This window comes from Schistocerca nitens, chromosome 2 (genome assembly GCF_023898315.1).
Source record: "Schistocerca nitens isolate TAMUIC-IGC-003100 chromosome 2, iqSchNite1.1, whole genome shotgun sequence".
NCBI classification, from domain to species: Eukaryota; Metazoa; Arthropoda; class Insecta; order Orthoptera; family Acrididae; genus Schistocerca; species Schistocerca nitens.
The window spans coordinates 831,595,833-831,623,111 of record NC_064615.1 but is presented as its reverse complement, the minus strand read 5'-3'; the positions used below and the strand labels follow the sequence as shown (position 1 = coordinate 831,623,111).

At 44.1% G+C, this 27,279-nt stretch overlaps 1 protein-coding gene across 4 annotated transcripts in view; it reads right to left on the bottom strand.

Annotated features, from left to right (window-relative positions):
- The window catches only part of LOC126237097 (cytochrome P450 6k1-like), a 140,439-nt gene that overhangs the window by 93,954 nt on the left and 19,206 nt on the right, over nucleotides 1–27,279 (bottom strand). The window contains exon 1 of one of the 4 annotated variants that reach the window (XM_049946902.1): nucleotides 7,573–7,690. The exons of the other annotated variants lie outside the window; for them this stretch is intronic. The gene's annotated coding sequence lies outside the window, so the exon portion shown is untranslated. Of the gene's footprint in view, nucleotides 1–7,572; nucleotides 7,691–27,279 lie in introns of those variants that run through there. 4 annotated transcript variants of the gene reach the window in all.

Here is a 27,279-nt window from a genome sequence, read left to right as displayed (position 1 = left end):
ACGTCTCGGTCACCTCTTGTTCGCATTGACGGCACTTTGAACAGTGGACGTTACATTTCAATGTGTTACGACCAATGGCTCTACCTTTCATTCGATGCCTGCGAAACCCTACATTTCAGCAGGACAATGCACGACTGCATGTTGCAGGTCCTGTACGGGCTTTTCTGGATACAGAAAATGTTCCACTGCTGCCCTGGCCAGCACATTCTCCACCAATTGAAAACGTCTGGTCAATGGTGGCCGAGCAACTGGCTCGTCACAATACGCCAGTCACTACTCTTGATGAACTGTGGTATCGTGTTGAAGCTGCATGGGCAGCTGTACCTGTACACGCCATCCAAGCTTCGTTTGACAGATTTCTCAGGATCTACGCACCCAAATTGCGTAAAAATGTAATCACATGTCAGTTCTAGTATAATCTATTTTCCAATGAATACCCGCTTATCATCTGCATTTCTTCTTGGTGTAGCAATTTTAATGGCTAGTAGTGTAATTACCGAGATGGTTGACGTCTATTGGGATATCCTGCCTCATACACCGTACAAGAACGAACCGCATTGATCCTCCATACATCACGAGCATGTCTGATTTTTCTACACTGGTAAATTCCATCGTCCACTCGCGACCTGCTGTCTCGACTGTCTTACACTAAATGACTAGCAAGTCGCAGTTCACTCAAGGAACACACAAGCACACTGTGGAGATGTACAGCGTCCACCCTTCACACCATATTACGGTTCAGAAGTTATGCTGTGCTCGCATTAGTCCTATAAAATGATCATCAACGGAAAATGCATCAAACAGCTACATTTCATGAGGAAATAGACAAATGCATAGCAGCTGCGCTTGACACATGAAATTACGCACCACGCTGCACTAACTCTCTTCCACACCCAACTCTCATGCAAATGTACATACAAGGTTTTGCAGTACTTCTGAAACAACCGTCACTACTTAGAAAACTAGTCTGAAACATATATCACTTGTGCTAAAAAATTCTGAAATATTGTTCTAGTGTTTAGGGTTCATACCAAGAAAGTATCGGAAAGAGAGAAATGATCATAGAACGCAAACACATTCCAAGGACTACATGATTCTGCACTTAAACACACTGTAATGCTGGAGCTGTGCGGTTTCTGGCCTGTTAGCCATGCGGAAAGCAACGCTGTTAATATTCCAGTGTAAGAAACTTACTTCCAGCTCATGACAAACATTCTCTCTTCGATAAACTACGGTGACATACTATAAAGTGATAATACTCTACCTTGTCACACCAAAGAAAACATCGGTTCTTTGTAACACAAAGACTGCTTACATTTGCAAAGGCCTGCTGTTTACGAAATTCAAGTCCGATTACGGTTCGGAAATTATGATACAGGATCTCGATTATTGAACTACATGAAATAAAATCGTCATAACTTCTAGACAATCTGCGATAGGACGTTCAAACAGCATGGTTGGCTGAGGGGCATGATAGGAATTAGTATGCGCATGTATGGTTTGGTTTAGCGACGAAGCCCACTATCATTTGGATGGGTTCGTCGATAAGCAAAATTGACGCATTTGAGGGACTGAGAATCCGCCTTTCTCAATCGAGAAGTGTCTTCACCGTCAACGAGTGACTGTGTAGTGTCCAATGTCCAGTCACGGAATAATCGTTGCGATATTCCTTGACGGCACGGTGACTGCCGAACAGTACATGAAGGTTTTGGAAGATGATTTCATCCCCATTATCCAAAATGACCATGATTTCAACAAGATTTGGTCCATGCAAGACGGAACTCGGTCCCATCGAAGCAGGAGGGTGTTTGATGTCCTGGAGGAACACAGGACCGCATTCTGGCTCTGAGGTACCCAGAGGCTACTGGCATGGTCCTCGATTGACCGCCATATTCTCCTGATCTGAACACATGCGACTCCTTTTTGTGGGGCTATATTAAAGACAAGATGTACAGTAATAAATCCAAAACCATTGCTGAGCTGAAAACAGCCGTTCAGGAGGTCATTGATAGCATCGATGTTTCGACACTTCAGCAGGTCATGCAGAATTTCGCTATTCATCAGCGCCACATCATCGCCAATGATGGCAGGCATATCTAATATGTTATAACCTAAATCAGAATACATGTAGTGACGTTTACATTTTGAATAAAGTGTGTGCACGTCGTAAATCGTAACTAATTTACGCTTCTTTTAATATAGTTCAATAATTGTCACCCTGTATGTTCACAACAGTCATATAAAATGATCATTGGCAGCCAAAAATGCACACGAAGAAACAGTGACATCTTATGAGGAAATAAATACCACGATCAGAAGCCAGAGGAGATGTAACAGCCTTATCGCAGTTCACCACCATCCCAGATAACCTTTCTCTTGCACATGTGCGGGATAGTATGACTGTTTTATCTTGACACCATGTCTCTAGAATGCCTCTTCTTCCACTATCAAGGTGTGTATATGAAGCATCAGTCCACTCTCTAGAATTCGTTGTGTCCATTTCATGGTTTTGTGATGACAGTCAATTTCTGTAATTTTGCTAGGTTTTTACGATTTTACATATTTCGTCGTATTTCCCTCAATTTTCGTTTTTCATATCAATTTTTCGTGATTATACCAGGTTTGACTCGAATTTTACCGACTTTACATCATTTTTAATCTTTTTTCGACAGTTTTCCACATGTGTGTGGTCATATTGCTGACATACCCATGCGTCGTTTGATTCCCTACAAGAATATTTGCGTGTCTTACACACAAACCTACTAAAAAATCCTGACTTCCTCTCTTCCTGATGATCCACATGCATGCTTTTTGGATAGAACGAGCATGAAAAGTATAGTAACAGTCGACTTGTTACTATATGAGGCTCAACGAGTGGTGCAGATGACGGATGTATTGTGAACTTGCAGTCTGGAAACAGTTCCGTGTACTACTCTGACCCATCTGCGAGCTTCTCTGCAGACTCATGTAGCGCTGCACTTGATGCAAACTCAAAGTCAGGAAACAGTTCTGCACGCTCATTTGACTTTCATTTCATCATGTAGGGATCTAAAACAGGGAGTTGACATGTGTACAAAGTTGACTTCTGTTGCTGCTCAATTTTTTTCCGGTAAGTATATGGTCTTCTTGCTTACCAGATGTGCTGCATTATTTCTGTTTATAATTTTCAACACTGATATGTACTCAAAACTCTCTCAGGACATCTACAAACTGCAGCTTTTAGGTATTTATTTGTAATACCCACATAATAAGTTATTTGTTAGTTGTTAGTTGACAGTGCGTTGACTGCAGATAGCATCTTGGGCCATAAGAGTTTTCCTTCTCTCTCTCTCCACCTACTGAGTGCATCTTCCCGACATCGTCATTTATAGATAAACAATTAGCAAGCTATGTGTCTGAACCACAACCATCCATCGCTGACAGCTCTACATACATGCACATAAAGACTTTGCACACATATTATCAATACTGAAGACTCGATTTCAAAGTAATTTTAGACAGTGCTACAGCTCTGCAAATAGTGAAACACACTTTGCAAAACGGTTCTGCAGCAAGCGTAAGCACATTTCAGTTCATTCTGCTAAAGAGCATAACATCTCCTACATAATTTACATTACCAATATTTCTAACAAGATCGTCTAGATCCTTCAGCAGTAGCAACCATTCAATGCATTCTGCTGCGCCTATCACACATCCTTTTATACTTTAGGGATCCACAATGACAGTGCATGACCATCCCAATCACGCTATTTTGTGTGCTAGATGTCAATTGGATGGAAGGACACAATCAGTCCTTCATGAGTAACATTCTCATGTACGAGATAGAACAGCACATTAGGCGGACAGTATAGTAAAGCACTAAAGTACTCGAATGCATCTATCACCTTCAAACACATATTCTACAGCTGCAGTGCGTTTGCTCTATGTTCTGTATGTCTGTGTCTGGGGCACTATGTGTGGACTTTGGGCGTTGGGACATGAGCGCACGGGATGCCTGAGAGTTTTAGTGATCTCCAACATCTAACCATTCAAATACTACTATGGAATGGAATGTGGCTTAAGTATGCTTCTCAGTACAGTCCGGTGGACTCTGTCTTGCGGCAGAAAGATGGAGGTGTTATTCGTTGTTGTTGTTACTATCCAATCACGTGATAGACCTTTCCTCCTCCTCCTCCTCCTCCTCCTCCCCTCCTCTTCTCTCCTCCTCATTTTTCATCCTGGTGTATCTAAAAGAATCAGTTTAGGGATTGTATAGGATTATACAGTGCTTTAAAAACCCAATCGTAACACAAACACACACAAGCTCACCAATCCACACCCTCTTCCCCCCCCCCCCCCCCCCTGAAGATTGTTTAAGGACGACATAGCATGCAACTGAACTGAAATTTGAAATGTTCAGCTACCTTCAATGTAATGGACTTCCTACCAAATGGCCTAACTGTGCCACTATCCACCAATAGGAGGCAAGGGAAAAAAATCAGGAAGAGGGAAGAGTAGTGTTTGTAAACCAGGCAGTGGCAGGATCGAATCCCGCAGAAATACCATTAGCATGAAAGGAAAAACTGCCCACGCACAAAGGATATCGATTTAATTAATTAGTCAGTCAGTGTTATAGAGTGTTGGAATATTGCAAAGACACTCACAGCTGTGGATTTACCAGGTAACCACTGCCTTGTTCAAGACAAGAAAAAGGGGTTACCACAGTACACGACAGACGCTCACTGGGCAGAATGTAGTCACTTCGGAGAGAAGGGGAGAGAGAGATGGGAGGGGGGGGGGGAGAAACAGAGAGAGAGAGAGAGAGAGAGAGAGAGAGAGAGAGAGCAGAGAGCTTGTGTTTCCACAGGACAATGGAAATGATCGTATGGCGCCAGTGGCCAGGAGTTCGTTCCCAGGCGTGAAGTTCAGCCGCCAAGTGTAAGTCTTGTTGAGTGCGACGCCACATTGGGCGACTTGCGCGTCGACAGTGGGGATGAAATGATGACGTGGACAGCACAACACCCAGTCGCTGAGGGGAGAAAATCCCCCACCCAGATGGGAATCCAACCCGGGCCCCCGTGCGTGGTAATCCAACGCGCTGATCGTTCAGCTAGTTTCCACAGGAATTTCTCAGCTATCAATATCAAAGAGTTGCCGCCACCTAATGCTTTGTTCGGGGATTAGCACGCCTTCTGGTCCGCGCGGCACACAAGTCGGCAATGTGTGTGGGCCTCTCTCCCAACCTGCATTTGTTGGAATACGCGAGGTGGAAGGCACGTCTGCCTTGCGGTCAGTACGAATATGTGATCGGAAAATTTTTTAACACTGTAATTACATCCAGTGAGTGCTTCATGACGATAGTCCTGGCATGGCCAGAAAAATGCGATCTCTTTAATTACTTCTTTTCGATGTATTTTACAAGACATGCACCTTCCAAACAACAGAGCATGATAAGCTTTCCTCGCCAAATAAAAGAGAGATCCAATCCCAGCAAACTGAATTTTGCAACTAAAAATATATCTTTTTGTGTGTAATTGACATTGATTTGAATTTCGTGTCATGAAATCCTTCCTCTCCAGCACAGGCTGGGTCTTTTTTCCACCAATTTCCAGGTGGGGAAGTGAGGGGGGCTGGGGGAATTCCCAGAGGAGGGGGGGTTATTTAATTTATTGATTTACTCAGTTAGTCAATTAATTTGACATCAAAGGTGCGCTTGTATCAGTGGCTCCAGGCAAATGCCGGGATGGTTCCTCTGAAAGGGCACGACCGCCTTCTTTCTCCATCCTTCCCTAATCCGATGAGACCGATGACCTCACTGTTTGGTCTCTTCCCCCAAACAAGCCAAGCTTGTATCAGTGAAGGGATTTCGTACAGTGACGAGGGAGGTGGAAGGGAAGAGGAAAGGTGGAGTTTCTTCAGGAGGACGGATTATCCCCAGGAGGGTCATAAATCAATGAACAGAACAATAAGTTAAGGTTAGGAGGGGAGGGATTATATGAAAAACAGGTCAAGATCATAAATCAATGATGTGTGACAATTTAATTAATTCTCGTACCAATTTGATATCAAAAGTGACACAGAACGAATTTTACTCTACTATTTTCGAGTGCTAAAATAAGATGAACTAGCTATAAAACGAAAATGGACCGCTGAACTAAAACTGACCACGCTGTGCACACCTGGGGTACAGACATGTACACTAAGTCGGAGTTTCTGCAAGTGGAGTCGAACTGTTGGATGCAGCGGGCAAATTTTCAGATAAATTCGATACATAACATTATAAGTCATCTAATTTTTGTTTAACCATTACGTATACCGTATCCCGTCAAGCCAAAAAGTTTCGAGTCTGGATTAATAAAAAACAGAGATAAGGTGGTGGTTTAATGCTTCAGGTGTTCTACATAGTTTTCCCCTCACTTGAGTACAACACTCAGAAACTATCAGAAACTCCTTCTTTTGGTACGAAGTACATCATCTTTATGCCAGTGACTGTTATAAATTTTTATTACACTATTGCAATTTCGGTCTTGGGCCATTATAAAGTGCTGATATTATGGCTTTAAGCAATGTCAACGTAATGTAAGCTGACATATTACGTTGACGTGGCTTAAAGCTATAATATCAGCACTTAATATGGCCTAAGGCCGAAATTGCAGTACTGTAATAAAAACTTATAACAGTCACTGGCATAAAGATGATGTCCTTCAAAAATTTTTTTATGACTGTGAATCCCAGATACAACAAGTGTATTCCTTCTTTTGGTATGTTGTTCAACTGTCGTGTCACATTGGTTTGAATGTCGGTTATGTCGTCAAAGCGGTGAGCCTTCATCTGAATTTCTGCTTTGCATTTCTACTTTGCATTTCAGTCAAGTAGCGGGAGGCGTCCGCGTGCCATTGTTTGTCTTCGGGAGGGAAGGTGTTCGATACAATATTTGCAGCCGCTTTCCTCTTCTTCAAAACGCTATGGAGAGTGTCTTGAACACTTGATTCAAATATGTTGCTCTATTGCGATTTGTGACACAACAGCGTGGGCAACCTACTGCCGCATGTCGACTACTTAACACTGCCTGCTCAACAACTGAATGGCAGCATGCTCATCTGTTGTTTACTGTTGTTAGTTCAGGCTCCCACCGTAGTTACTGCACTGACGTCAGATATACGACAGGTTAAAATCATGGACGGACGGTGTATGTTATACTCCTAAACTTATTTTATTTAGTTTATTCTACCCTTCATCTGATGTCCAATGCGTGACGTTTTGAGTTATTGCCATTTTTTGTTTCTTATCTTTGATTTATGGAAGATAGAGTGTTTCATACTCTGAAGAGAATAAACAAAATTGCATGGGATGCCTCTAGATCACTCTAAAAAATAATACGAACAGGAATTGTGAAAACTAAGTAGTAAGCTATTTAAAAACGAATTTTAAAAGACGGTACAGTTTAGTGAAATTAGAAAGTGTTAAGGGAGCTTATTTACAGATCTTGCCAATATTTTCAAGTACAGGCATACAGAAACAAAAGTAAACTCAAGATATATTACGCAATCACTTTAGATTTCATTGTCGACATTAGCAAACTTTATTACTTACCTAAGTGCAGAGAGGGATGATAGTAAAATGAGAGATATCTATAATGTTTTCTTATTCCACCACAAACAAATCGCGCCTAACTCGATACTAAACACCTGAACCAAGCGACGTTTGTTCGATACACAAAGCTTTAATCTTATCGTTAAAATACGAGACACATATCACGTTCCGTCTATCAGCAACCGTTCCTGATAGAAGCGGTATGTGATAAGTCATATCTGAAACTCAATATCAGACAAGACTGTTACAAAATCATGTATTACGTATCTTCGTTACGTAGGAAGCAGAGTCAGCTAATTTTTTATTAGGCGAAATTTTAAATTCTGTTTTTGCATCGGCCTTTTCTGTTGCTGTGGCAACTAATAAATGACTTACTTTATAACTGATTATTGTAATTTCGTCTTGAGTGCTTCACGTTTCAAGTTCGTATCGTTATTCATCGTCAATTAACGAGAAATGTCCAGCAGTCCAAATGGTATTTAAGTGTGCTGCAAAAATACTTGTCTCAGTATTGTTGATATCTCTTGAACATGATATACTTCTCAATCAAAAACAGCAGGATAACTTCGATTTTTGGATGTGTACAAACAGATCAAGAGAAAAATGCGTTTAATATTCAGTTACTTCCTGTCAACGGAAACTCTGGCTTGGAAATACCCACTGTATGTTTCTGAAGACCTAACAGCTCTTCTTTATAAATTAAACACAGATTTTGCAGGAATAGATTGTGTGAAACACCATGTAGCATACACTGTCTGATCAAAAACAACACGACATCTTTATGTAATGCAGAATTGGCCATTGGAAGTCACGAGAGGCGGACGCATCAGTATGAAAGGAGGCGGGATGGCGATGTGTTGTCAGTAGAGAAGCAGTAATAGCAGAATGGGTCTTCAGGACAGCTCGATGACTTCAAACGTGGACCAATCATTGGATTTCACCTGAGTAACAAATCCATCGCGGACACTTCATCCCTTCTAAACCTGCCCAAGTCGACTGTTAGTGATGTGATTGCCAAATGGTTCAAATGGCTCTGAGCGCTATGGGACTTAACATCTGTGGTCATCAGTTCCCTAGACTTAGAACTACTTAAACATAACTAACCTAAGGACATGACACACATCCATGCCCGAGGCAGGATTCGAACCTGCGATCGTAGCGGTCATGCGGTTCCAGACTGAAGCGCCTAGAACTGCTCGGCAACAGCGGCCGGCAGCTACAGCGTTATATATATATGGTGGTCCATTGATCGTGACCGGGCCAAATATCTCACGAAATAAACGTCAAACGAAAAAACTACAAAGAACGAAACTTGTCCAGCTTGAAGGGGGAAACCAGATGGCGCTATGGTTGGACCGCGTTGGCCCGCTAGATGGCGCTGCCATAGGTCAAACGGATATCAACTGCGTTTTTTTTTAAAAATAAGAACCCACATTTTTAATTACATATTCGTGTAGTACGTAAAGAAATATAAATGTTTTAGTTGGACCTCTTTTTTCGCTTTGTGATAGATGGCGCAGTAATAGTCACAAACACATGGCTCGCAATTATAGACGAACAGTTGGTAACAGGTAGGTTTTTTAAATTAAAATACAGAACGTAGGTACGTTTGAACATTTTATTTCGGTTGTTCCAATGTGATACATGTACCTTTGTGAACTTATCATTTCTGAAAACGCATGCTGTTACAGCGTGATTACCTGTAAATACCACATTAATGCAATAAATGCTCAAAATGATGTCCGTCAACCTCAATGCATTTGGCAATACATGTAACGACATTCCTCTCAACAGCGCGTAGTTCGCCTTCCGTAATGTTCGCACATGCATTGACAATGCGCCGACACATGTTGTCGGGCGTTGTCGGTGGATCACGATAGCAAATATCCTTCAACTTTCCCCACAGAAAGAAATCCGGTGACGTCAGATCCGGTGAACGCGCGGGCCACGGTGTGGTGCTTTGACGACCAATCCACCTGTCATGAAATAAACTATTCAATACCGCTTCAACCGCACGCGAGCTATGTGTCAGACATCCATCATGTTGGAAGTACATCGCCATTCTGTCATGCAGTGAAAGAATCTTGTAGTAACATCGGTAGAACATTACGTAGGAAATCAGCGTACATTGCACCATTTAGATTGCCATCGATGAAATGGGGGCCAATTATCCTTCCACCCATAATGCCGCACCATACATTAACCCGCCAAGGTCGCTGATGTTCCACTTTTCGCAACCATCGTGGATTTTCCGTTGCCCAATAGTGCATATTATGCCGGTTTACGTTACCGCTGTTGGTGAATGACGCTTCGTCGCTGAATAGAACGCGTGCAGAAAATCTGTCATCGTCCCGTAATTTCTCTTGTGCCCAGTGGCAGAACTGTACACGACGTTCAAAGTCGTCGCAATGCAATTCCTGGTTCATAGAAATGTGGTACGGGTGCAATCGATGTTGATGTAGCATTCTCAACAGCGATTCCCAATTCTCGCTCAATTTATCTGCTACTGATGTGCGGATTAGCCGCGACAACAGCGAAAACACCTACTTGCCATCATCATTTGTTACAGGTCGTGGTTGTCTCTTCACATGTGGCTGAACACTTCCTGTTTCCTTAAATAACGTAACTATCCGGTGAACGGTCCGGACCCTTGGATGATGTCGTCCAGGATACCGAGCAGCATACATATCACACGCCCGTTGGGCATTTTGATCTCAATAGCCATACATCAACACGATATCGACCTTTTCCGTAATTGGTAAACGGTCCATATTAACACGGGTAATGTATCACGAAGCAAGTACCGTCTGCACTGGCGGAATGTTACGTGATACCACGTACTTATGTTTGTGACCATTACAGCGCCATCTATGACAAACTGAAAAAAGTGGTCCAACTAAAATATTCATATTTCTTTACGTACTACACAAATATGTAATAAAAATGGGTGTTCCTATTAAAAAAAACGCAGTTGATATCCCTTTGACCTATGGCAGCGTCATCTAGCGGGCCAACCATAGAGCCATCTGGTTTCCCCCTTGGCTCAAAATGGCTCTGAGCACTATGGGACTTAACATCTGAGGTCATCAGTCCCCTAGACTTAGAACTACTTAAACCTAACTAACCTAAGGACATCACACACATCCATTCCCGAGGCAGGATTCGAACCTGCGACCGTAGCGGTCGGGGGCTCCAGACTGAAGCGCCTAGAACCACTCGGCCACAGCGGCCGGCAGCTACAGCTTAACCCAGACCAGGCAGACATCATGTACTGGCTGCCAGGGACTGTAGAGAATTGCAGAGGGCAATTGAAAAAAAATTGCATTAAATCTGGGGAAAGCTCGTAGGTGCCGAAATGCTACTAGCAGTACAGCTGGCATAGTGACAGAGTGTAGGGAGTTAACAAGAATGGGGAATACTGGTCGACCAGCTCCTCCTAACCCACATATTTCTGTAGTCAATGACAAGCGACGCTTAAGGTGTTGTAAAGAGCGGGGCCACTGGACAGTGTATGACTAGAAACCAGTGATTCGCTATGATGAACCCCGCTACACCCAGTAGCAATCCGACAGAATGGTTTCGATTTGTCGAATACCTGTAAAACGTTATCTGTCATCGTGTCCAGTGCCAAATTGAGGCTCAGAGGAAGTTGGGTTACAGTATGGGTGTATTTTTCGTGGTTATGGTATGGTCTCCTTATGGTTCTTAAGAAAATGGTAGCGCGGTAGGATATGAACACATTTTACAACATTGTGTGCTGCGTACAATAGAGGAAAAATTCGGAGACAATGTTTGTGTCAACATGGTAACGCACCCTCTCAGAAAAGAGGTACCTTGTGAGGCAATGCTTTATGGGGAATGGCATTTGTGAAATAGACTGGCTTGCGCAGAGTCCGGACCTAAACTCGATGGAACACCTCTGGGATGTATCAGAACACCGCTCGAAACGTCAGCGTCCGTCACCACCTTCTCTGGTTTCGGCTGTCATTCCACACAGAGATTCACCTACCTCACTGAAAGTGTCCCCAGCAGCGTTCAAGCCGTCATGAAGGGGAAGGGTGGACGTATCACATACTGGAATCCATATCATGTGTCCAGATACTTTTGATTGGATAGTGTATATGCAGGCCTACATGAGATCCAGAGGCCTGTAAATAACGTATCTTAGGTTGACACCGATTTCACAGTTTTTGAATAGCTTTGAAGAAGAAGGCCACAGTAACCGTTGCTGAAACTTTGGTTCCCCTGTATAGATTTTTTTACATTATGATGCGGCACGGTACTTAGACAACTTTATGTCAACTGACTCTGGCCGTGAACGCCTACGCAGTTATATTAGCTTTGAGATCGTTCTCCGCTGTCTATTTTTTAACAAAAAAGGATGATCACGTCAATAGGTGAAACTTAAGTCGATTTTTAAGGTATGCCCGAATGGCGCAATTGATAGTGAGCTACCTGCGAGAGGCTTTGAATTTCAAATTAGCACGTACTTTCACGTCTATAGACACTCTGCTTACAATAAAAGAATTACTTTTCAAAATATGTTCGTCCAGAATATTACACTCATGCTCATAAATTAAGGATAATTGTAGAATGTGGTGCCACACAACGAGGCACTACACAAAACTGGCGCTATAGCACAGGCACATAAGGAACACAAACAACACACATCTGTAAGTCCACGGTGTTGGTGATAAGTTGAGAAAACCGTCCCTAAACATATGTGCTACAAAACGCCACTGTTTCCTACGCATGTACCCCGGCATCATATGGGATATGATCACCATGCACACATACACAGGCTGCACAACGGGTTGGCATACTCTGGATCAGGTGGTCGAGCAGCTGCTCCGGTATAGCCTCCCATTCTTGCACCAGTGCCTGTCGGAGCTCCTGAAGTGTCGTAGGGGTTTGAAGACGTGCAGCGATACGTCGACCGAGAGCATCCCAGACGTGCTCGATCGGGTTTAGGCCTGGAGAACAGGCAGGCCACTCCATTTGTCTGGTATCTTCTGTTTCAAGGTACTCCTCCATAATGGCAGTTCGGTGGGGCCGTAAGTTATCATCTATCAGGAGGAGGTGGGACCCACTGCACCCCTGAAATGGCGGACATACTGGTGCAAAATGACGTCCCGATACACCTGACCTGTTACAGTTCCTCTGTCAAAGACATGCAGGGGTGTACATGCTCCAATCATAATCCCACCCCTCACCATCAAAGCACGACATCCATACAGGTCCCTTTCAAGGACATTAAGGAGTTGGTATCTGGTTCCTGGTTCACGCCAGTTGAAAACCCGGCGAGAATCACTCTTCAGGCTATATCTGGACTCGTCCGTGAACATAACCTGGGACCACTGTTCCAAGGATCAAGTACTGTGTTCTTGACACCAGGCTTTACGGGCTCTTTTGTGAACAGGGGTCAGTGGAATGCACCTTGCTGGTCTCCGGCCGAATAAACCATGTGTGTTCAGTCGTCTGTAGACTGTGTGTCTGGATACAACTGTTTCAGTGGCAGCAGTAAGGTCCCGAGCAAGGCTACCTGCAGTACTCAGTGGCCGTCTGTGGGCACTGAAGGTGGTATACTGTGGTATACTTGTGGTGTTGTACACTGTGGATGCCCCGTACTGTAGCGCCTGGACACGTTTCCTGTCTGCTGGAATCGTTGCCATAATCTTGCGATCATACTTTGTGGCACACGGAGGGCCTGTGCTAACACCTGCTGTGTTGGACCAGCCTGCAGTCGCCCTAGTATTCTATCCCTCATAAGGTCATCAATATGTGTTCTTTGAGCCTTTTTCAACACACAGTCACCATTAGCACGTCTGGAAACGTCTGCACACTTACTCGCTGCACCGTACTCTGACATGCACCAAAACACCTCTGCATATGAGCGCTCCTGCCAGCGCCACCGTGCGACGACCGCAGGTCAGATGCACTGCATGGTCATACCCCTAGGTGATTTAAACCCGCAAACCGCCCACCAGAGCTTTGTTTCACCATGTATCAGCATTATCCTTAATTTATGAGCGTGAGTGTAGATCAGGTGCGACTTCGTTGCAGACGTGTTAGCGAACCAATGTCAGCACCGTCTGAAACTCCTATGCACCGACTGTCCCTAGGGTCGGCGTTAAGCACAGAGAACCGTGAACTGTGAATTTCCGATATCGGCTGCCTGGAGTGCTGACGACGCTGATGGGAGCGAGCTCTTCCTGAGTTCCTGAATTCGGGAGGAGAGGTGAGGGGGGTGGGCAGGGTGCAGGCCAAGCAAGCCAATGCTATTCTAAAGAAACTCGGTTGGTTGGGAGACTGACGGGAGACAGCGCAATCTGACTTGTGGTTTGGCATGTGGAAGTAGGTCATCCTCTGGTTGCTGTGGAGGGGTTTCATTACTACAGCAAGTCAGGCCAACGAGTGGTCAGCCAGTGATGCATTTGATGGCCCAGGACCCGTGTGAGCCTACTGGTAGACTGCTGCGCCTTCGCAAAAAAAAAAAAAAAAAAAAAAAAGGCGGGCGATATGGCAGTAGCGATCCCACAGGAGCGTGATCCCTGTGGTGTCACGGAGCTGACGAGACGGGTAGTCCCTCAGGAGGTGCAATTTTGTAATTTATAACATTTTTTTAAAATTTTCGTTTACAACTCATACGAGAGGGCGGGCTTTCGTTTTTTCAGACAAACGTGCCAGTACCAGCAGCCTGGGAGTGGGGCAGAGGGAACCCCAGTTGGCTATCATTAGGAGAGTATTTCCAGTTCTTCGGCGGCTGTGTCTTACCTGAAATTACATTTTACCATCGCTAGCCAGTACGTACGTCTCACTTAGAACTGAAACAAACAGTTGTTCATTCTGACGCTGCCATTCGTGGCTACGTTTCACATTGACATTATTACGAGAGCTATCTTTCTTCAAATTCCGATCGGTCGCGAAAGTAAAACCACAATGAAAATCCGATGAAGCTTTGCACATCTGTGTTGCGCAGTGTCTCCACTATCCCTGTCGATCAAGTCACGTTGCACTTGTCAGTTTCGAGAGAGTAGTCAGCAGGTGGAAGAAGAGTAGAGTCTCCCGCCAAGAGCGAAGTGCGTGCTGTCATTCGATTTTTCCATGCTGAGGGGTGCAATACAGCCGAAACTTATCGACAAATGAGTAGTATACGCTGAAACTTTCATGAGTGACAGCGAAGTGCGGCAATGGTGCAACAACTTTGAAGGAGGACGTACTGATATTCATGATGCAGGCTGTCAGGGAGGGAAGTATGTGTCACCAATGATCTTGTTTAGCGAGTGCATCAGGCGATTCGAGAAAATCAGTTCACAATTTCTCTGTTGAATGATTCGTTTTCCGAAATTTCAGGGTCAGCTCTTTATTCCTTCTTAAGCGAGATACTCAGCACCGCAAACACTGTGAGACATATGTTTCTAAGGTGCTGTCCGATCATCGCAAAATACGACGAATGGGCGCCACCTTCGGTGAAGCAAAAGAGTTTTTGAACAAACCCATTATAGGGGACGCGGCACGGAAATGAAGAAACAAAAGAGCAATCCAAACAGTGGGTGCAGTCTCATTCCCCGAGTAAACCAAAGAAGTGCGAGCGAACTTTCTCCATCCGAAAGAGTATGCTACTGTGTTCTGGGGATTGGTGGAATTCATAGAACGTGGCACGACCATCACTGCAATGTGATTCTTCAACGTCTACGAAGGGAAATTCAGAATAAGCGAAGAGGAATTTTGTCACTTACCACCCAACCCGGATTAAGTTGCATTGTACCTAAACTACGCTTCGGTAGTTTTGATACAGTACATAAATGATGTAGTAAATGGTACTTTGCAAGAAGTACTGGTAGGATCGGTAGGCAAAGAAACATAAATGAATGAGTGAGAAACTGAGAGCGACGACCTCTCTTCGCTTTCTCGTTCGTTTGTTTGTGCACACACATAAAAAATCCATGTAATTATGAAAAGGTTGAAAAACTCAACAAACCAGCTGCAAAACAAAGATGTATTAGCCTTTGACATAGGTTTCGATGTTTCTAAATATATCTTCTTCGGAAGGAGTTGGTCTTGTAACATCACATGATGTACTGTACATTAGATTAGTTGAAGCCGAGCGGTTCTTGTCATATATAGAATTGACAAAACAAGAACTATCCCAAGCCATGGCTTTAGTTAGTGGTGGTGGTGGTGGTTGTTAGTGTTTAACGTCCCGTCGACAACGAGGTCATTAGAGACGGAGCGCTAGCTCGGGTTAGGGAAGGATTGGGAAGGAAATCGGCCGTGCCCTTTCAAAGGAACCATCTCGGCATTTGCCTGAAACGATTTAGGGAAATCACGGAAAACCTAAATCAGGATGGCCGGAGACGGGATTGAACCGTCGTCCTCCCGAATGCGAGTCCAGTGTGCTAACCACTGCGCCACCTCGCTCGGTAGGCTTTAGTTAGCATCCACATTACATTTAGCGGTCTTCAGAATGAATGGCTTGGGATGATTCTTGTTTTGTCAGTTTCATATATGACAAGATCCGCTCTGCTTCAGCTAATCTAATTTACCATCATGTGATGTAAGAAGGCACAATCCTTCTGTAGAAGATATTTTTAGAAATATCGAAACCTAGGTCAACGGCTAATAAACCTTTGTTTTATAACTGTTTGGCTGATTTTTTCAACCTCAAGATTTTGCCATGTAATTATTGTTGTTATTTTGTTCACAACAGAGCGTTCTTCATCTTGATCAAATGGAGGAATTTCCTGTTATAGCAGGTAAGTGTAAAAGTTGTTTATGAGTAACAGAAACATGTTGCATATAAGCTCGACGAAGTGTTGAAGCGATGTTTGGAATGTTTTTGCTTTGCATTTTTTTAAATTATACTTTGTTTCTAGAAAATTGCGTTTCCTACCGCTATAAGGTAAATATGTATTTTTAAAAAATTTTTGCTACGTCATCTCTCTTTTTCATGTTACAAATCGACTATTTTCGTATAAATCGGGAATTAAACATTCACAGATTCAATTTTGCTGTAAATACTGATTATTTTTAATTAACAGACAGGAGGATGACTATGTTACAGAGCCTTTTCCATATTCTCACTTAGTTTCTAGATGGTTCACCGCTTCATGTTTCTAGGGGAATCTAGTAAGAGATGCATACGCAAACAACACGATTGTAATAACCGAGCGAGGTGGCGCAGTGGTTAGCACACTGGACTCGCATTCGGGAGGACGACGGTTCAATCCCGTCTCCGGCCATCCTGATTTAGGTTTTCCGTGATTTCCCTAAATCGTTTCAGGCAAATGCCGGGATGGTTCCTTTGAAAGGGCACGGCCGATTTCCTTCTCAATCCTTCCCTAACCCGAGCTTGCGCTCCGTCTCTAATGACCTCGTTGTCGACGGGACGTAAAACACTAACAACCACCACCACCACCACGATTGAAATAAGGCGACACCCGATAGGTATGCAACATACTTAACGTACAGGTGATGCGGTTATGAACTTAACTGACCAACCGCAGTCTACGCCTACTCATGATAGTCTACTCTAGCCTACGGCAGTTTCACAATTCCAAACCGGGACTTGGCTCCCTCTGATGTTCCTCTGTTTGCTCATATTAATCGCTGGACAGGAGGGCAACATTTAACCACAGACAACGAACTGATGACGAGGGTATTGGAAAGTTGGTACCACGCTACAACAAATATCGAAGTCGAAGCGGCGACTGTGTAGAGAAGCAGCTGGAAGCTGTAGCTAAGTATTGCAAATGAACCATGTTTGATTTTCGGCTGTGAGTTCCATAAAAAAACTCTGTTACTAATATTTTCTTAACATCTTCTTACATTGCCCCTAGATGGATCTAGATTAGGTTTCCTGTTGTTTGGTTTCCATAAATTGCATGAGGAAAATGGCAGCATAATTCTCTGATGAGGACACGGTAGAGTTTGAGCTCGACATAGTTGTCGACGGGACGGTAAAGCATGATTTCCCTTCTTTTTCTGTTGTCTAGCCTTAGTATGAACCACAAGACCACGCAAGCGAGCAAAGGTTCTTTCCATTTGGGAACAGAACAGATCAGTAAGTGCCTAGCATTGGTGCGATTCACCACCAACATATAATGTACAATGATACTGCGATATTTGTGTCGGTCTGCCATCTCAAGAATTTTTTTTCATTAATAATATCGGAAAGGTGAAAATACTGAACGGACAGCAGCGCTTGTTAGTTCATCGTTTTTGAGATTGGGGCCGTTGCTGCGACCCCAGATCGAATCCGCCCAGCTGACTGATGACCTCAGATGTTAAATCCCATAGTGCTCAGAGCCATTTGAACCGACCTCCTAAGAAGATTAAATGTCCCAGTAAAGGACAGTCTCGGCCTCAGGATCTCTGGGATTTGTTATATCCCTTGTGTGTGCTGAAGCAACTACATTGATCAGTTAATCCGTACTGTTGCCGATGTCTGTCCAGAGTATCAAAGACACATTAAAAACGAGGCACCTGAGAAATCTGCAGGTGCTGAGCATAGGCTAACAAATAAACACAAAAAACTGCTTGGTGAAAAATTTTGTCTCTTGCTTCTATGTACTGGAATTCTGTCATTAAAGCGCGGGAGAAAAAGGAATGTACGAGAACAGCTTCAACTGGAACACCGACTATAATCTTAGTGGTGCTTACAAGGGAACCTCCCCATCGCACCCCCCTTAGATTTAGTTACAAGTTGGCACAGTGGATAGGCCTTGAAAAACTGAACACAGATCAATTGAGAAAACATGAAGAAGTTGTGTGGAACTGTGAAAAAATAAGCAAAATATACAAAATGAGTAGTTCATGGGAAGATAAGCAACATCAAGGACACTGGGACCGCAGGAGCGCCGTGGTCTCGTGGTAACGTGAGCAGCTGCGGAGCGAAAGGTCCTTGGTTCAAATCTTCCAGCGGGTGAAAACTTTAATTTTTTATTTTCAGTTTATGTGACAAACTCTTATGTTTTCATCACTTTTTTGGGAGTGATTATCACATCCACAAGAAAAACCTAAAGCGGGCAAGGTAGAAGAATCTTTTTACCCATTCGCCAAATGTACAAGTTAGGTGGGTCGACAACATATTCCTGTCATGTGACGCACATGCCGTCACCAGTGTCGTATAGAATATATCAGATGTGTTTTCCCTCAATCGATCTGTGTTCAGTTTATCAAGGCCTATCCACTGTGCCAAGTTATAGCTAAATCTGAGGGGGGTGCGATGGGGAGGTTCCCTTGTTAGAAGCGAACTCTTGACGTAGACAACAGGAGAGAAATTCGGCACAATGCATACGCGCATACGTTAGCGATGGTGCCATCAGGGCAGAAGTTAACGCCACCTATGGCAGCATGATTTAATTGCCGACCAATCAGAAGTCCTCCATAGGCTATATAAACCCAGTACAGTAGCAATCAAAACAGTCAGCTGCTCCCGACGAAGGCAATGGTAGTAATAGTCGAAAGCTCGAGGTTTTACCCCGAATGAGCGGCAAGAAGTCCGAGAATATTTCATACAAAAATTAATTGTTTACTTCCATAGCGCCTGGTAGGCACTGCCTCAATTGTGCTTCCGCCGGCAGTGCAGTCCCATGCCCTCCAGTCGCTTTAGTTTCATACGCATACTCATTTCTGTGTGCCACAACACTTTCATGACAACGCACTCTAAACGTGTGTTTACACTACACGAGACTGGTTTCACGAGACAGCTTCACACAACTGTACCACGAGACAACTGAGCGAGGCTGTTTCGCGAAACGGCTGTCTAGACCTTCCATTTTATGCAAAGTGAAACGTTGCGTGAAACGGCCACGAAAAGGGTGCTTCGCCAGTTTAGTGCGAGACCTGGGAAAAACATGGCACGATTCAAAATATGTTATTGTTGTAGTGCTCCAGTAGCTGAAGCGAGATCAGCCGCTAGCAGCCTACTCGTCATCGCTGACTTCGTTCAAATTTTGTGGTTTCTGCAGGGCTTGAGCAGAACTGAAAGAGACAGAAGTGGGAGCGACAGATGGCCAAGCCTTTAGAAAAAATAGCCTTTTTGGCGCAGATCGGGAGAGGCCTGAGCCCTTTACGTTAGCGTAGTTTCCAACCAGCGTTCGGTGCTGCGGAAACAGTCCAGGGCCTTGGGGTCGAGTCCCTTTTTTATTTTCATTATTTACGTTACTTGCACCTCATATACGACGAACTAATACTCAATATATTGTATTTATTAAAGTTCCAATAAAGGCGTGAAAAAGAAAAGTAAAGGAAAATTTAGGATTGCAGATAAATTTCCAAGAAGGGATTGGAAAAGCGTACAGGTTTTCGTTATGCGTGGTATACTTACAAATTATCCGATGAGAGAGAACCTTTTATGAATGAGAATCATGTTTATTTTTCTATGAAAACTTTAAATAAACAATGTGATTTTAAAAATGTGACGTTTAAAAGGTTTGCGAGATGCCGAGAAAATTATTGCTTTCCTTATTTTTACGATTAATATCTCCCCAACACATGTAAATCATCAATTGCAAAATAATAAAGGTACCTAATGTTATATTCGCATTTCTCGTGCACGTGTTACAATCACGTCCTGGATATAGTAGTGCAAGTCAAATTTCCCTTACCTTTCCTTTCCATCCCTTTGGTGAATTTATTAAGAAACACAGTAAACATTATTTCGGTTTACTGCTAGTGCAAGTGATGTAAAAAATGAAGACAGAAGTAGATTCTACCTAGAAACTCGATCCCAAAACCTTCGGATTACCGCTTGCCGTTGCGTCAACCTCTGCCTAGAAAATCTGCCAACCTAATGGCTCAGGCCTGGTCCGTTCCGCGCCAAAAATGCTATTTTTTTCTAAGCACTACGTCATCTGGAACTCCCACTTCTCACACTTTCATTTCTGGTCAGTCTTTGCTTACACCATAAATTTGGATGAAATCGGTAATGACGAGTTGGAGCGGTCCTTTTGTTTACTCTGAATACGGCATTTACATGCTTCTGTGATGAACTGATTAATAATTGTGCGCTTATCTGTGCTGAGTTGTACGTATCAATTTTTCCAGTTTTAATGCCGCTTGTGCTGACTTTGTGGTGTAGGAGTTGTGCAGCAGCAGATACTATAGAAATACTAGCATTCTGGAATCTTCGGAGTTTGTATAAATACCTGCGCTCTCTCTGCAGGAGTACAGTTCATTTATGGTGTCAATAATAAATGTGCATTCAGTTCTGTTGTGCGCCATTGACGACCCTGCTTTGGGATTCGGGATTAGTGAGATTCTGACGTGCCATTTTTGGTACTTCAAGAGATTTCCATCAACGTGGCTCCAATTGGGTAATGTAAAAGCTATCGGCCTACACTAACACGGGCCGGAGTACAAACAGCACGTCGCTCCCAAGATGCGTATATTTAAAAAGATGGATTAGGAAGCAGCAGTAAGTCAGCTGCACTTCAGGCATCCATCATTGTTTTCCAGAGACACTGGTCAGGACCCGACGAAATGGCTCAAAAGATTCCACAGAATCGCCAAAGACAACAGATGGGATAACATGGTATGTATACTTGGATAGCACAGTCCAGCAGTAGTTCGAGAACAACATAGAAAGCTAAATATAAGGGACGAATTACAGGCCGAGCTGAAGAAAGCGTTTGGTGACCGTCGACAGCAAGTCCGCTTAGCAGAAGAACAAGTGAAGAGTGGGGTCCAACATGATGGCGAAATGATACAGTCATATATACAGAATGTGTTGAAATTTTGCAAATTCTGGATCCGAATATGACAGAGGGTGACAAAATTTCACATTTGTTTAAAGGAGTCACAGAAGAGAAATTTCATGCTCTTCAAGTATACGATACCATAACAGTACAAGAATTTAACAAGTGGTGCCGGCACATCGAGGAAATGCAACATAAAAAGAGCCTGACTAAAGAGGTATGATCGGCTCCCGAGTGTGGTCCCTATGGCAGTTGGAGGAAACCATTATCAACTCACTTCGCGAAGATTTTATGGCCGCCAGAATTATCCGACCGAGTGCCATCAACGTCGACTTCCTATGTTAGGAGGTAATAGAGAATTTTGAACAAGAAGTGTATCAACTTTGGCACCAATCTCCAACACCATTCGAATGCGCCATGAAGAATCAACTCGACCAACACAATCGCCGCCGGCAAATCTCAACCTAGCATCCAACCAATGCAGCTACAACCAACCCCTCCAGCAAACAAAACTCCCTGCAGAAGAACAGACATCTGCACTACTACAGAGAAAGAAGACGAGTATTCGACAGCTGTTACGCTGCAAGACGTCAACCATCACAACGGCCCTGTTCGCACCAGTCAACAGTAGACGGCTACAGGCGATCAGAGGACCAAAGCTCATCCCCATGCCCTGGACGACGTCGCTCCCTACCATGACATAGCCGTTCTCCATCGCTGTACAAAAGTACTAGCTGCTTGCTTAACTGCTAACATCAGGAAAACTGAAGTGTCCACTTATGGACGTGAGGCCCCCATGGATGTTATTTTCAAGATACAGGAAATCGCAGTGCCGTCATCATCGACGGCCAACCAGTTCGGTTACCAGTCGACATGGCTGTTTCTTTTCCGTAATGTCGAATGCTTTTCGTCATCAGCTAAAGAAGATTATCTTCTGTGATATGAAAGTGATTGTGCTGAAGGTCGCAGCGAAAAATATGTCCAGTCAAGAAGAACTATCAATGACAGAGCACAGCCATTCGAATTTCACAGTGTGGAAGATCACAGCTCCAGTTTAACAAAGCTATTCCACCAATGCAATAAGGTCGCTTACCGAAGATTGCTCTGGCCGCTTGTTTGCATTGAAGACGTTTCCATTTCTGCCATCATAAACGAGGCGAGTTCGAATCGTCAGTCGAGATGCAGAATTAAACTGTGAAACACCCTTAGATTACAAAAAGCTATTCAGGCTCGCAAAGGAAGTCTACACGCCAGCGAGGATCATAAGCATTTGGGGGGAGGGGGGGGGGAGGGGGCAAGGAAAACACTGGATCACTAATTGTCACGAGCAGTCACTCTAGCAAGGGTCGACAAAGAACCGGTCTCCGCTTCCACTGCAGACAGCACAGCGGAGGAAGCTACTATTGAACTGACAATAGGATCTGGCCTGACCAAGGAACACCGTCGGTGAGTAATAACCATTCTTGATCAATAAGCGGATGCCTCCAGATCCAGATGGCATTTAAGTAGCCGTGATAAAACACCTTATAAACACTGAGGATCTTCACCAACTACCCAGCACTCCTATAGATTGTCGCCGGCTGAATGACAGATAATCCGGGAAGGAGTAGAGAAGATGATGCAAGATGACACCATTTGAGTTCTTGGTCCTCTCCGGTAGTCATTGTGAAGAAGAAGGCTAGTGCATGGCGTTTCTGTGTCCATTACCGATGATGGAACAAAATCACTGGGACAAATGTTTATGCATTGCAGTGCACTGATGACGTCCTTGACTGCTTGAAAGGAGAAAAGTATTTTTCAACTACATTCATACAGAAAGGCTACAGGCAAATCAAGGTTGACGAGGCTGATGGAGAAAGGAGTGCCTTCAAAACTACTGACAGTCGCTAGGAGTTTAAAGTTATACCTTTTGGGCTATGTAATCATCCAACCACCTTCAAACGTATGATGGACAACCTGTTTCGACATCTTAAAGGGACGACATGTCTTTGCCGTCTGGCGAACACAGTCGTTTTTTCGAAGAGTTTGAAGAACACCCAAGCTTACTGACAACGGCACTGATGTGCGTTCAAACTGCTGGGCTCTACCCGAATCCCAGAAAGTGCCTCTTATTCTCCCAAGAAATACAAATCTTAGTGCACCTAGTGAATAGCGAATACAGAAAATAAGAGAAGTCACACATTTTGCAATTCCTCGGCACATTCTTGATGTGAGAAGTTTTCTCAGTTTATGCTCGTACAAGCGGCAATTCATAAAGAACTTGTATACCATGACATGTCCGTTGCAACAACTACTGCAGGGAGACGGAGAATATTTCTGGAGCGAGACGAAAGAAAGAACTTCCGTTGTCCGTAAGGGGGTGCTAACATCTATACCATTTCTATCACTGTGTGACGAGAACGTTGAGACAGAACTTCAAACCAAACCAGTGTTGGGACAGGGGCAGCTCTTGTACAAATTCAGGAAAATGCTGAAAAGATGATAGCTTATGTTTCAGGATACTCTCTAGATCTGAGAAGAACTAATCTACAACCGACAAAGGGCACCTTGGAGTTGTTAGCGCGATCAACAAGTTCGAGCTGTATTTATATGGCAAACCTTTCACTGTTGTGATGAATCGCCATTCTCTATGCTGACTGGCTGGCTTGAATGATCCATTGGATCGGCTCTTGAGGTTGACACTGAGGCTTCAGGAACACAGTGTGACAGTGGTATAAAAATGTAGACACAGACACAAGGATGAAGAATGTCTTTAAAGGAATCCTTTGGCAGTACACAGTGGCATGAACGAGATCTCTGTCATCGCTGCACTAAATAACATAGCTGCTGAAAAGAGGCAAGATCACGCATTACTGAGAACTAAATAAGCCTTGAAGAAGAAGGGAACAATCACAGGAGGATTACAATTAATAAACAGGGCACCGTATAAGAGGAACTATGATCCAATGGGGACAGAAATGATTGGTCATCATCCCTGCTCATCTACAGGTAGCTATTCTGAAGCGCTTCCAGACTCTCCAATATCTGATCATATGGGATTCATGAAGACCCTAGACCGAATCAGGGTATCACTGACTTGGTCTCTTTCAATCCTTTAGATACTATGTGAGTCACTGTATGGGATGCCAGTGACAGGAGCATGTTCAGCAGTTACCTCCAAGACGTCTGTGCCAATCATGTCTGCAGCAGCGCCTTTCCGCCTAACTGGAGTCTACGTGTAGGTGATCTTCCCGAATTCGGAAAAAGGGAATCGATGGATAATAGGCTGCATTGCCCACCTCACCTGCTACGTTGTCACTAAAGCGGTGCTGACTGCCGAAGTTCCAGAAATGGCAGTGTTCCTCATAGAAGACATTTAAGGCACGCAGCACCCTGAGATGATCTCCGGTCATGGAGAAGTTTTTCACTCGAGACGAGTATCAGAGATAATTTCTGGTTGCAACATCACCCACAGGATGACAACTGCGTACTATCCACAGATAAATGGCCTCACAGAAAGCTTTCTTAAGACTTTGGCAAATACACTCTCGGATATATGTTGAAGTCGAACAGAGAGACTGGGATCCAATACTGCCTGCCGTGACATTCACATACTACACAGCAGAGCAAGACACTGCATATTCCACACCGTTACTTCTGCCCCGTGATAGTGAGGATGAAACGCCAGTGGAAACACTGTTTCCATTTCATCTGTGAGACACACCACCAAGACTAAACATATGAACATCAACGCCCAGGAGAAAGACCGGGGGTATTACAACGCCAAACACCAGCCAGTGAGATACAGCTGGGAGACTTTTAGATTTTTACTCCCATGCAGAGAGTGGGAATAATGTTGCTAAAGTGCTTCTTTGGGCCATATCGTATCCTTTGTCAGTTGTCGGAATCACGTGTGAAGTTGAGGGAACTGTTTGGAACTTCATCAAGAACTCAAAAGCGCAGCGACATCATCCATATCCTCTGTGTGAAGCTCTCCTGCAGTCCACAGGTAGAGATCGACAATAAAGAGGTTCAAGGAAAATAAACGATCGAGATGCTTCGACGGGAGGGGGTACCTTCGAATCTAATCGTAGCGATGAGGATGTAACGACACGACCAGAAAGCAAGCAGCAGTCAGCACTGCCGTACAGAAGACCACTGACTAAATCTAGATTCAGGATGCAGTAATCGGCTTCAATGAGAACTTCCGAAGCAGTGGGACCCTGTTTCTTCAGAAGAGGGAGCAATGTTGCGAGCTATGGTACGTTTAGTCCGGCATCGTGGTTAGCACAGTTGGCTAGTGCGCTGTTGGTCACCAGCAATTATTGGTAATATCTATCGTTTCCGGAAGATAACTGAAATATTTATATTTGGAATGTTTCCATATTCTGGAGTATTCGATGTATATATAAATAATAGGACTCTAGAACATTCGACATTTTTATAAATAGCTACTTTCCGCATCCAAGAGTACAGTTCTGTCCTGGATATATGTCAGTGTTAGTAATAAATGTGCTTTCAGTTCTAAATGTTGTGCTTCATTGACGACCCTGCTTTCGATTTGACTTGGTGTTGTTTCGGCTTGACAATATACGAATATACACTACTGGCCACTAAAATTGCTACACCACGAAGATGACGTGCTACAGACGCGAAATATAACCAACAGGAAGAAGATGCTGTATTATGCAAATGATTAGCTTTTCAGAGCATTCACACAAGGTTGGCGCCGGTGGCGACACCTACAACGTGCTGACATGAGGAAAGTTTCCAACCGATTTCTCATACACAAACAGCAGTTGACCGGCGTTGCCTGGTGAAACATTGTTGTGATGCATCGTGTAAGGAGGAGAAATGCGTACCATCACGTTTACGACTTTTATAAAGGTCGGATTGTAGCCTATCGCGATTGCGGTTTATCGTATCGCAATATTGCTGCTCACGTTGGTCGAGATCCAATGACTGTTAGTTGAATATGGAATCGGTGGGTTCAGGAAGGTAATACGGAACGCCGTGCTGGATCCCAACGGCCTCGTATCACTAGCAGTCGAGATGACAGGCATCTTATCCGCATGGCTGTAACGGATCGTGCAGCCACGTCTCGATCCCTGAGTCAACAGATGGGGACGTTTGCAAAGACAACAACCATCTGCACGAACAGTTCGACGACGTTTGCAGCAGTATGGACTATCTGCTCGGAGACATTGGCTGGAGTTACTCTTGACGCTGCATCACAGACAGGAGCGCCTGCGATGGTGTACTCAACGACGAACCTGGGTGCAGGAATGGCAAAACGTCATTTTTTCGGATGAATCCAGGTCCTGTTTACAGCATCATGATGGTCGCATCCGTGTTTGGCGACATCGCGGTGAACGCACATTGGAAGCGTGTATTCGTCATCGCCATACTGGCGTATCACCCGGCGTGATGGTATGAGGTGCCATTGCTTACACGTCTCGGTCACCTCTTGTTCGCATTGACGGCACTTTGAACAGTGGACGTTACATTTCAGATGTGTTACGACCCGTGGCTCTACCCTTCATTCGATCCCTGCGAAACCCTACATTTCAGCAGGATAATGCACGACCGCATGTTGCGGGTCCTGTACGGGCCTTTCTGGATACAGAAAATGTTCGACTTCTACCCTGGCCAGCACATTCTCCAGATCTCTCACCAGTTGAAAACGTCTGGTCAATGGTGGCCGAGCAACTGGCTCGTCACAATACGCCAGTCACTACTCATGATGAACTGTGGTATCGTGTTGAAGCTGCATGGGCAGCTGTACCTGTACACGCCATCCAAGCTCTGTTTCACTCAATGCCCAGGCGTATCAAGGCCGTTATTACGGCCAGAGGTGGTTGTTCTGGGTACTGATTTCTCAGGATCTATACACCCAAACTGCGTGAAAATGTAATAAATGTCAGTTCTAGTATAATATATTTGTCTAATACCCGTTTATCATCTGAATTTCTTCTTGGTGTAGCAATTTTAATGGCCGGTAGTGTAGGATTCAGTTGCAGGGGTACTT